This window comes from Dermochelys coriacea, chromosome 2 (assembly GCF_009764565.3).
Source record: "Dermochelys coriacea isolate rDerCor1 chromosome 2, rDerCor1.pri.v4, whole genome shotgun sequence".
In the NCBI taxonomy this organism is placed as follows: Eukaryota; Metazoa; Chordata; order Testudines; family Dermochelyidae; genus Dermochelys; species Dermochelys coriacea.
The window spans coordinates 77160429-77173529 of NC_050069.1; the positions used below are offsets into that span (position 1 = coordinate 77160429).

The 13101-nt window shown below is 42.9% G+C and overlaps 1 protein-coding gene across 1 annotated transcript in view; it reads left to right on the top strand.

Moving 5' to 3' along the window:
• CCDC178 (coiled-coil domain containing 178) overlaps positions 1 to 13101 on the top strand; it is a 371835-nt gene that overhangs the window by 183641 nt on the left and 175093 nt on the right. The window lies entirely within an intron of this gene.

Genomic DNA, 13101 nt, shown 5'->3' on the forward strand with positions numbered 1-13101 from the left:
TCACATTAACCTCCTGAATAAGGGTCTTCAGTTTAAGAGTAAGCTCTTGTCATAGGCAAGTGATGTCAAACAGTAGTAGAAAAAATGATCACACATTGATAGCAGTCAACCTAAGCAATATTTTAGCTTTTTCATAGTTGTCTTTAAAGATTGACAACACAATAAATTAACAATATATATAAATTGCATACCATATTATTATTTATTAAATGCATTTCTAGAGTGGCTTTCACCTTAGTATCTGGGCACCTATTACATAAATTAATGATTTATCAGTTTCTCATAAAGGAAGCCAAACTCTTCTCTCATCCCATCATTTTCTTAAATTGTTTACTTAAATAGGGATCAAATACAGATGCTAGTCATTGATAGGGGCTTTGTCATGGTAAGGACTACATAAAGAGATGAGACTTCTTAAGTGATGAGGGGTGGGTAGAGACGGATCTCTGTCTAGCCAGAACAGATTCCATAGTCAAGAGACTTTGGATGAAAGAACCTTCTCCTGGCCCCCAAAACTTTCAACCTGTAGTTTGAAATCAACATCACCTTTTAGTAGTTGTAGTGAGGTATGGAAAGAGGCAGTTTGAGATAAATGAATTGTAGCCCAGTTAGGGCTATAAAAATAAGAACCCAGTCTGGAATAAATTGAACTGTCAGCATGGAGCACCTGTGTGATGTGTTTCCATTGATCTGTCCTACATGGAATGGAGGCCACTTTATTCTGAACCATTTACAGTTTCTGCCTCTGATCCTGGGCCATGCTCTGGCCATGTTGTGCTATTTGACCACTGCGAGGCAGCACTAAACTTGGTGGAGCCAGCCCCTAAAGAATCTCTTCAGTGTAGAGGAATTCTTTAAATTTGTTAGTCTCTAAGGTGCCACCGGTACTCCTTTTCTTTTTAGGAATTCTTGGGTGTCATAGAGCTGTCATAGTGGTTCCTGCACCACTACTACTTGTACTTTCTGATGGTGGTAATGTGACCAGGGAAATAAGGAGGTGGTCCTACTGCTGTAATGGCCCTTGGGGATATTGACAGATGTTGCCAATCTAAACTATGCCCAGTGCGACAAGATGGTAGATGTTAGTATGGTGGGTCCTACGCTTTTCTTGGCAGGGGGCTCTTGGGACCCCGAGGACCCTGCTAGTGGCCCGGGAAGGAGGTAAAGGAGGGAAGTGGGGGAGGGGCCTGGGTTTGCTCCTCACTCTGAGCCCCAGCCCCTCTCAACCCCTGCAGGTTCTTACCCTCTTCCCCCTTGAGTGAGGTACCTTCGGTCCTTAGATGCTGGGGAAGGGAGTCTCCCTCCCATGCTGGGGCAGGGTCTCCCTGGTTTTTCCTGGTTTTCTGATTTTCCAAAACACACCTCCAAGCTCCAGTTCTCTCTCCTTCTTGACTGCCTGAAGCAGGGGGTTTTATTAGGTTCCTGACAGGGCCTTAATTGGAGCACCTGTAGTCAATTAACCTGTAGCCACCCTCCCTAGTCTACAGGGAACCGTGCCTTAATTAGTCTAGGGCTTACATATTTTCCCCTCTACCAATCTCCCACTGCTCCCTGACCCTCCTGTATCATATATACCCCCCTACTCCCCCCCCCCCCGCTCAACACCATGGGATTGGGCTACTTGGGTTGAGAGACAGTATTGTTGTGACAGGCTGTCTGCGTTGCTGTGTTGACTTCTGGCTCTATGCTGTATCCGGAAGTGAAAAAGTTGTAGGGATAGGAATCATCTAGTCACTTGTGCATTCCTCTCTTTGTTTGTTTGCCTCCATTGAAGTGGAGCGTGGTCTGTCACAAGAGTGAACCGCTACCCCAGTAGGTAGTACCGTAGAATCTTCATGGCCCATTTAACCACTAGGCATTCCTTTTCTACTACGGCATACTGTTGCTCCCTGGGCAGCAGCTTTCGGCTGAGGTAAAGGATCAGGTGCTCCTCATCCCCCACCATCTCTGAAAGGATGGCCCCAAGTCTGTTTGTAGGATGAATTCCTTTTTGAAATCTGGGGCTATGAGCATTGGATGGCTGCAAAGGGCTGTCCTTAGGTTTGTGAAAGCTTCTTCTGCTGCCTCAATCCACTTAACTATCTCCGTGCCCCAATAGTAGATAGTACCCCACTATCCCTAAGAATGCTCTGACTTGCTTCTTGCGGATCAGGCGGGGCCATTTCTGTATTGCCTCCACTTTGTTCTATTGGGGCTTCACCAGGCCCCTTCCGACTACATACCCAAGGTATCTGGCCTTGGCTAACCCTATTGCACATTTGGATGGGTTAGTGGTGAGGCCAGCCTTTCTAAGAGCATCTAGTACCACTTCCACTTTCCCCAGGTGCATCTCCCAATCAGGGCTATGGATTGCCACATCTAAATAAGCGGCAGCATACTTGGCATTGGGTCGAAGTAATCTGTCCATCAATCGTTGGAAAATCACAAGGGCTCCATGGAGCCTAAAAGGGAGAGACAGTCAGGTGGAGAGAAAGCAGTATTTTCCTTGATGTCCTCAGCCAGGGGGATCTGCCAGCAGCCTTTTGTCAAGTCCAAGATCGTCAAGTATCGGGCCTTGCCTAACTGATCCACGAGCTCATCAACACCTGGTATCGTGTAGGCATCGAATGGGGATACTTCATTTATCTTCCAGAAGTCATTACAAAATCTCAGGGTGCCATCAGGCTTGGGGACCAAGACAATAGGGCTGGACCACTGACTGTGGGATTCCTCAATCACCCCAAGTTCCAGCATCTTCCTTACTTCTTCCCTAATTTCTTCTCTTTTTGTTTCTGGTATGCGATATTATGGTTTGTGTGGAAAACAAGTGTTGGTTCCGCTGGATCATTTCAGCTACCTCTGTTATTGTTCTGGGGCTAATTCGGGGGATATCTTTACCTGCCCTTATGGGCCATCTGCTTGGGGCGGAGATGGCAGGATGGCCAGGCATGTCTCCCGATCGTGCCAGGGTTTCAGTAAGTTGACGTGGTAGATCTGTTCTGCCTTCAGCAGTCTGGCTGCTTCAGCTTATAATTCACCTCCCCAGCAGCTTCCACAATCTCATAGGGTCCATGCCAACTGGCCAGGAGCTTGCTTGTGGTTGTTGGTACCAGCACCAGTTCTCCTGGTTGAAATTTCTGTGCTTTTGCCCGATGGTTGTAGTAGGTTTGTTTGGCCTCTTGTGCTTTTGCCAAATGCTCTCATACTATGGGGGTCACTTGGGCTTTTCGTTCTCTCAGCTGGGCCACGTGTGCAATGATGTTCTTCCCCGGGTTGGGTTGTTCCTCCCATTCCTCCTTCGCGATGTCTAATGTGCCACGTTGGTGGCGTCTGTACAGTAGCTCGAAGAGGAAGAATCCTGTAGATGCTTGGGGAACTTCTCATATTGCAACCATCAGGTATGGTAGGAGGGTATCCCAGTCTTTTCCATCTTGCGCCACCACCTTTCGAATCATGCTTTTGAGAGTGCGGTTAAACTGCTTGACCAGACTATCTGCTTGGAGATGATAGACAGAGATCCGCTGTGGAGCAGGGTACATAAGTCTTTCGTTTCTCTAGACATGAAGGGAGTTCCTTGGTCTGTCAGGATCTCCTTAGGGATGCCTATCCTAGCAAAAACCTGCACCAGTTCTTTTGTGATTGCCTTACACGTGGAGTTTCTTAGAGGAATGGCTTTGGGGTACCATGTAGCATAGTCCAGAATGACAAGTGTGCTTCGGTGGCCCCAGGCTGTTCTTTCTAGTGGGCCCACTAGATCCATTGCTATCCTTTCAAAAGGGACTTCAATTATAGGCAAGGTACCAAGGGGGCCCTTAACTGAGGTCAGGGGCTATGCAACTGGCATTCTGGACAAGAGGTGCAATAGTGCTGGACTTCTGCCCATACCCCTGGCCAATAGAACCTCCTTAGGACTCTATCCAGGGTCTTGTCTGCTCCTAAATGTTCCCCAAACAGATGACTGTGAGCTATCTCTTACGACCCTTGGCACCAAGAGCTGTTCTGCTTCTTCCTCTCATATTGGCACTACCCTGTACAACAGATCCTGTTTCATTACATAGTATGGCCCTGGGCCTTTGGTTTTCCCTTCTACTGGCATGCCATTTACCTCTACTACCTTCTCTCTCATGTTTGCATACAGTGGGTCATTGGCTTGGTCCTGCGCAAAACACTCGTGTGCGAGACCAATCTGACCTGATTCTATTGGATTGGGCTCCCCTCCTACTCTTAGGGTGCTTCCGCCCATGCTGGGGGCCATCTCTGGGTCTCCACTGGTTCGTATTTCCTTGTGGTTTCCCTGACAGGGCCTCCTCCCAACCAAGGCAGCTCTTTGGTTTGCCACCAAAATCCTGGTTCCTAATCTTTTATCTGCCCTCCTTTCCCATCTAGATTTCCAGGACTTCCCAGGGGGTGAAAATAACTAAGGAGAAAATCCAGCAAAAATTGTGGTAGGGCCATCCATGGGCGCCTCAAACTCTGCTCGGGGTTTACTTCCCTCCCTAACTCTATGGGGGGGGGGGGAGGAGTAAGCTCTTGAACCCAGGAAAGTCCCTGTCAATTAAGAGTGGGTGGGGTAGCCTGGGGACTGTGCCATGGACACATGTCACTCCAGTGCTCTTGGCCCAGCTCAGTTGGTCTTGCCCCACTAACTTCCCTGAGACCAATGTGACAGCATTCCCAGAGTCCACCAAAGTTATGGTCTGGATGCCGTTCATCTTCACCGGCCTGGTGTACTCATGTGGGACCATTGCGACTCCCACCAGGCTGATTAGGCTACATTGGTCCCTGGGATCCCCCAGATTACATTGCATGGGCTCCTTCCTGTTGGGGCACTGGGCTGCTATATGTCCCAACTCCCCACACTCATAACAGTGATATCTTATCCCGGAGTCCTCTGTCTTGGGCCCACTGACCTGCTCCCGCAACCCTCTCCCCCCAGACCCTCAGGCCGCTCCTTGGTGCCTGTTCTTCCGGCTATGGCTTTCCCGAAGTTCTCAGTTATCAGGGGCCTCGGGATCGGGACTGGTTTCCTGAAATGCCGTGTTTCACCTCCTGGGGTTTCGAACAGTTTACGGGCTGCTAGTTGCCTCTCTATGAAGGTGAGCAGTTCATCATAGGTGGAGGGGTCATTCTGGCCTACCCAGGCTCAGAGGCCCGATGGTAGTCCTCTCGTATAGTGGTCCAGCACCAGGAGCTCCATTATTTTCTCAGAGCTGAGAGCCTCCGGGCATAACCACTTCCGGGCTAGGTGGATTAGGTCAAACAATTGTAATTGTGGTGTCTTGTCTTCGCAGTACTGCCATTCATGGAACCTCTGGGCTCACAAGGCCATCATTACCCCTGCCTTGGCCAGGATCTCCACCTTCAGTCGGGGGTAATCTGCCGCCTCCTCTGTGGTCATATCATAGTAGGCCTTCGAGGCCTCCCCGCACAAAAATGGGGCGAGGATGCCCAACCACTGATCTCGGGGCCAGGCCTCCTGCAGGGTTGTCCTCTCGAAGACCAGGAGGTTTGCCTTCACATCATCCTCCCAGGTCATTATCTACGGACTGTAGCTGGCCTGTATGGTCCACGTCCCATCATATCTGTGGCTCAGCTCTGTAAGGGCCTTCACCTGGTTCACTAGTTCCTGCAGCACGGCCTGATCTTGGGTGGCCTGGGTCATCAGCAGGTGATTGGTCTCTTGTTGCAGCCTCATGGCCTCCTGTTGGGCAGCTGCCTGGACTTGGGTAGCCTCCTGCTGGGCGGCAGTAGCTTGCACCAGTACTTAGATCATATCATCCATCTTGAAGCAGGGTGGTAATGACCCACCCTGGATTACGTTCATGGCACAAAAATCCCAACCGTGACACCACGTGTGACAAGATGGCCAATGTTAGTATGGTAGGTCCTGTCCTTTTCTTGGTGGGGGGCTAAGATGCCACCCCATGCCCCTGCTCTTGGGGCACCGAGGGCCCCCCTAGTGGCCCAGGAGGGAAGTGGGGAGGGTCTGGATTTGCTCCTCACTCTGAGCCCCAGCTCCTCTCAATCCCTGCGGGTTCTTACCCTCTTCCCCCTTGGGTGAGGTACCTTTGGTCCTTAGACGCTGAGGAAGGGAGTTTCCCTCCCCTGCTGGGGCAGGGTCTCCCTGGTTTTTCTGGTTCTCTGGTTTTCCAAAACATACCTCCAAGCTCCAGTCCTCTCTCCTTCCTCCTCCTCAACTGCCTGAAGCAGGGGGTTTTATTAGGTTCCTGACAGGGCCTTAATTGGAGCACCTTGTAGTCAATTAACCTGTAGCCACCCTCCCTAGTTTACAGGGAACCACACTTTTTAATTAGCCCAGGGCTTACATATTTCCCTTCTACCACTCTCCTACTGCTCCCTGGCCCTCCTGTATCACACCAGGGATCATCCCAATTCAGAATGGCTGCAGGATTGAGGAGAGTGCAAAGATACATTTGCATACACACCCAAGCTGAAGTGAGGGTTGCTTGGCTGCAGATGAGGATCTGGCCTTCTGGTTCTTCTCAGGAATTGAGAGTTACAATAGTCTAGTCTTGAAGAGACACAAGTATGGATCTTGGTGGCTTGGTCAGCACTGAATAGGAAACAGTTCAGTCCAGTAGAAAAAAAAGACATCTGGGCCTAATGTTATATAGACTCCAGAAATAGAGTCTATTCCAGTAGAACCACAACACTGCATACCACCCTTCCAGTAGAAGTCAGATGCCCTCTGACAGACAAAAGTTAGATTATTGTTCCTGTTTCTCAAAATATTTACCTCTGTCAGTCAGCATCACCTTTGACATGCCTCAGGTTCAGTTTGAGTGTCTTCTCTTCATTTAGTTCCATAATTTACTAAGACATTGATTTATAAAGGGAAGTGTATCATGTATGAATATTGGAGACAGAGCTTATAAGAGGCCACTGTAGCCTACATTATTTCATTATTTCTCCTTAAGTGTATATACATTGAAAAAGGTGAAACTAGATCAAATCTCAGAAAAAAAGAGCAGCTACCCATAGAACTTTCTTCTATTTCTTGGCGATGTTATCCAAGTCTGACACATCTTAGTATTTAGTATTGACAGTGGACTGCCAGCCATAGTTATGAGATATCCATTAGCACAGTCAGCTGTCTCAATGATATATCCAGGAGCCTGATTAGCAGAGAACAAGAATACTGGGAAGACAACTGGGCGTTGCCAGCGTTGCCCACCATCACCTTCTCAATAATCTTTCCCAACACACAGAGATAGGAGATAAAGTAGTTTGTGAGAACTTTCTTGTTGAGTAGTGATTTCTTGAACAAGGGCTGGACCACATACATTTAAGGATTTATAAAAGGTTTGTCCTTCCTCAGTATGGCATCAGATGTCCATCAGAAATGGATTCATGCATGCTTCACTAACTTTCACAGATCTAGAGAATCATCTTAGAAATGTGAATAAGTTCCATCTATTTAAATAGAATGTTAACTGTGGGACATAATGCTGCCATTTAAAGCTCCCTATTTTTAAGTAACTTAGATGCACAATTCTATGCAACTTTGGGCAAATGGTATTACTACATGGCAAATGACGCTGAATGCAACAATAACTTTCCTAGCTAAAAGTGATATTACTACATAAATCATATTCTATTCCCATTGACATAGTTGGCCGATCTAGCTTACATGTCATAATTAAAAATGTTATTCAGTCTTCTTCTGAGATGGAGTATGTCACTCTTACCCTAGATTAAAGGACTCCTACTTCCTGCACGTTTGAAGAGCAAAAACCAGAACTGAACCCAATATAATATGGCAGAGCAGTTTTAGTTGTGGCAGTTTTAAGCCAATAGGTAAGTCAAACAACTGGAAATCTTAAGTGATAGTAATATTCTTAAATAACAACAGGTACTGCTTAAGTGAATGCATAAGATTTTATTTAATAAATATGAAATTGAAACATAACTGTCCCATTTTTTCAATATAATTTTATTACTAGATTTCAGACAATAGTCACTTTTGATTAATATTTTCCCCCTCACATTTGCATTTTATTTATTTAATATACTTGTTCTTGGGCCAAGTTCAGTAACAATTCCATTGGGCTTCTGTGACATTGAAGCCACCAAAAAATCAATTGAGGTAGGCTTTTGCCCTCTATGCTTCAAAATTCTTACAAAGACTTTTATTCAATCTCTCTGCTTGAAAAGAAAGTAATGTAGGCTTCATGAAACTGAAGACACTGAATAAAATCCTTACTCCTTTATTCATTGGATTTTACTGACCATTAAATAAACATAGTTTTGATTAAATAATAAATTATATATTAAGGTAAATGATGCTGATAAGATTTTTTTTTTCCAAAGGGATATCTAATTAAATAAATTACAGCACAATACACTGTGTAGATGATCTTGAAGTCTGAAAATGGAAGTCTACAGTGGAATGACAACCCTGTATTGTTGCTATTATCTTATTCAGGTGTCATATGGATGATAAATTTTAACTGACCAGAGGCACAAAATTGAAAGAAAATGAAGTCCTGATATTACCTTTTGAATTAATAAATGCAGATTTGTATTTGTAGATCCTGGGTTTGTTCCACATAACATCCAATTATAAGTCTGGATCTGCTACAGTACAGATCCTGAATTCTTTCTTTTTGGCTAAACAGTCATGGTTGATGACCAGTCAAACTAAAATTTTCATGGCCTGCAGAGGTCTTCACGTTCCACAGTCTGACTACTGCATCAAAAGAGTTCAAGAACAGAACAGAATACCGGTGGCTTCCTGGGTGCCATCTTGGATTCCTTTTGAGCATGGAAAGGCTTCTCTGGACAAGGATTACTTCATTCCCTGTGCCAGCTGCAGTAGCACTCTGCCAGCTACTGCAGAAAGCACAGAAGTCTTGCTCTGCCAGAGAAAGGGATTGGAAGGTCTGGCACAGAGTGAACCACATCACATGCTTCTAGCCTTCTGCAGCAAAAGAGAAGACTCTTATCTGCTAAATTCATCATAGCCTAGAAATGAGATCCTGAGAGCCTTCTAAGAATTATGCCATGTCTAAAAGTATTACTGCACATCATTACTGAGTATATCAAGGAGAGGTGCATAGACTGGTGAAAGTTACAATCAATGCCCTCTTCCCCCAAAGTCGCTTCCAAGTTTTAGATAGAGTACAAGAGTTCAAGAAACGCTGTAAAACAGGTGAGCTTTCCACACATTCCCTAAGAACAATAGGCTGATCATGTAGTAGTTGGTTGATAAAGTTTTCCACTCCAGAGTTGTTAGGGCTGTACTTCCTTAGGCTATGTCTACACTACCGACACTATAGCTGCACAGCTAAGATGCTGCAGCTGTGTCTCTGTAGTGCCTGAGCGTAAACAGTTGCTACAATGACAGAAGCAGTTTTTCCATCGCAGTACTTAATCCACCACTCTGAGACGCGGTAGCTAGGTCTACAGAAGAATTCTTTCATTGACCAAGCTATTTTCTACACTGGGGCTTAGATCAGCTTAACGACATCTCTCAAAGAGGAGCGATGTTGCTAGATCAACCTAAGTTTGAGGTGTAGACTGGGCTTTAGGAAGTTGTCCATCAAAGTGACAGCGTAGGATAATGCTCTTCCCAGCTACGGCCTTAGGGACATCTCTCTCTCTCTTACCAGTACTTCGTTCTCCCAGTGACTGACTATCCTTCATGCTTTCCGAGGTAGTGCTGTTAATGCAAACTGTGTTGTAGCAGTCACTGAATGGCAAATTATCCCTTATCTGGGATTTAAGGGAGACTTGTCTCAACACAATAGTGTGTAGGCTGAAACATCTTTTAGTTCAGAAGAAATCAAACTGTCAAACACGAAGGAAAGAGCATAGCAATTCTACAGTGTGATTTGTCCGCAGTCCTGCCTGACTGACCAAGAAGGAGAAAAGAACCCAGCGTTTTGTTTTGTTTAGATCCAATCATGGAAAATAAATGATCAGATAAGTAGATTTATGATTTGTCTGTCTTGTTTCTTAGCACTGCAGTTTAGATACTGATAGTTAAATCATGATCAATCTGTTTGTTGAGACTTGTGCATGTGACATTTGGAATGAAAAAGCTATCTATTTACCCACCAGCATTGTCTGCTTCTACTGTCTTTAAGTAGAAGCCAAAATTTTCTATTATCAAAAATCACTTAACTGCATGATTTACTCAGGCTGATCTCACTAGCTTAAATCTCCCAGTAAAACATATCCCTAAGAGGAATGACTTGTTAAATTAGCTGAAATTGCACTTTTGAGAAACTGAAACAGGTGTGATTTGAATACATATTTTGCTTAGATTTTAGTATCTGGCAAAAGAATAAACTTTGATAATTGAAACGAAATGAGTGTTTTAAACTCCATTTTTTCTCTTTGTCTCTGGCTTTCTAGTTATCTGGATTAGACTACAATTTTTCAATGTATATTCATGCTTTTCCTTTAAAAAATGGAGTAACATTGGTCAAAACTGTTGTAGCATATGATCTTCTGTTAGGATGAGAGATTTGCAAAATAATTACAAAATGTTTTGCATGTCAGTAAGCTTGGCAGTCGTCTGATGCTAGTGAATGGTGCAGTTATTTTGTTTTACGTATCTTATTAAAATCCAGTGATCCAGAATAGACAATAACAATCAATATAATTAAATTACTAAGGTAAAAGTTTGTAAACATGTTAAAAGTTGTGTCTATCTTTGTAGTTCTTTGTGATATGTAGACTTACCAGCTATGACTGTATAATAAATACAAAGAAATTTAATATGAAAATTCAAAACATTTTCTTTCTTAAAATTTTTTTTCCCAGATGAACAAAGTAAGATTCTAAAAAAAAAAAAATCTATGCTGATCTTTGCAGTGTAGATGCAAATGAAAAGAAAATTACATGGATCAGGAAGCCTAATCTAAACTGCGGGTTTCTAATTAAGGTCCCAATACTGCAAAAGTACCTATGTGGGCATATCTTTATGCCTAATGGAAACCCTGGTTGAGAAAGTGGGGCTCCATACTGATAGATCTCTTTGCAAGAAATAGTATGGATACAAAAAAAGCACAGTATCTAATTTAGGGCCTGAGTCTGCTTTTTCTTAGGTCAACTCAAATTTTGCCACTGACTGCAGAGGGATCAAGGCTGGGCCCATAGGGCTCAGTACTGTCCATCCATGTAAAAATGGCACCCATCAGATGCTAAGGAGATGAGCACTGTTATAAAAGCCTAGAAAGTTAGGATTGGGGCATGTGGGCCTGATCCTATTCCCACTTAAGTCTGTGACAAAACTCCCATTGACTTCCGTGAGAGCAGAATCAGGCCCTCAATTAGATTATATAACTTTTTAACATCCACATTAGTTAAGTTTGCAAATTTCCTTTTTAACAAAATATCTATGCACATAGAAATCTTTTTAGTGTTTGAATGTTCATCCACCAGCTTGATTGAATTGTTTAAAAAAAAAAAATCATGGTATAGCCTGGATCCTGCAATGAGAACCATACAGCTGAAGGAGGTCCACCTGCAGAATCATCATTGCAAGGTCAGGGCTATGATGCTTATTTCATATTTTTCTCTATCTTCATTTGTACAGTATATCTGCTTTTTACAAATTTTGGAATACAAAGAGAGAAATCTGGTCTCATTACACCACATAATCCCATGAACAGTAGTAGAAATTTGGTTTTTGACTTCTAAAACAGGGTGAATACTTACATAAAATTTGTTTGTTTTGTTTCTTTAATATTTCATATGTTCTTGTTTAATACTATATTTCTGTCTTATCTGGCAACTTCAGCTGAGAGCACAAATAGTTCTAAAAATGGTAGTTGCAGGATTTTGATGGTGTGTTGCAAACATCAGCCATTTGAGGTACACTTATGGAAGAACGTGTTCTGATATTCACTTCCCTCCTTATCATTTCTAAGAGCTTTTCATACTTTAGTCTCCACAAATGCAATTGTTTTGGTGCAATAAGGGTTAGAAAAATCACTGATGCATACTAATATTCTTCTCAACTGGACAAGCAGTATCTTTACTTTAACACTTACTGGATCTAGAAGTCTACCACAAGGAAGAATTGGGGCTTTTTAGTTCAGTACTTCTGAAATCAAAAGATTATTTTGACTGCTAATATTTGCATGAATAGTCAGCATATTATTTATAGGAGTTGCAAACTATTCAAACTCAGATGTATATTATTGATTTTAGGTTCCAGTCTTGCAAAAGGATTCTGTACAGGTGGATCCTCACATGCATAGTGTCTCATTGACTTGGAAAGTAAAAGCAAAGTGTACATTATTATACATTTACTACATCAGTACATGTGCCATTCAGTGTATCAACATTTTGAAATAAGGAATATTGTGTTTAAAAAATCATTTAATTCATATCAGATCTAAAAATCAAAGCATAATTGTAGGTGATTTAAACTTAACATTGTCCATCTTTGAGTTTAAATGAATCCTTGGTGATTTGCAACTAATAAGACAAATGTTGATGGTTAAAAATGAGGATACTATTACTGGTATATTTGTCTCCAGTTGCTAACTGCTTGAAATGTGTGAAAAGTAAAGGTCAGATCAAGGTCAAGACTTTTATTTTCAAAGAATGGCCAACTCAGCAATATCCTATCTATGTAGTATTTTCTCATCCTGTTTTCTCTGTTAAATATAAACCTGAATATTTGTATTTTGTTATTAATGTATTTCATTAAATATATAGAATGTTTGGCATGGCCACATTAGTGTAAGAACTTCTGGAATTTCCTCACTTTTGCAGTGCTTTATATTTCAACTTTAACTCTGTGTTATTGCCAGAGGTATTTCATTTAATTGTTTAAAATCTAGAACAAATATATGTGTCCCATAAATCAAGTTTATGCAGCCCCTAGGAAGTCTGGAATCTGTGACCTAGCACATTTTCTTATTCTTAAAAACTCAGCTTTGATTAACTGTATGTGTGATGGACTCCAGCAATATGCCTTTGCTTTTGAAATGGTAAATAGTCTGGTGTAGTTGGGTCTAGAATGCTCCAAATATTAATCTTATGTGCTTTATGTTGGGAATATCCCTGAAACAAATGTGTAATGCACCCTAGCACTGTGACTTTGTCTCTCTCCGGTGGCTGGACCACAGAGGTTTCAGTGTT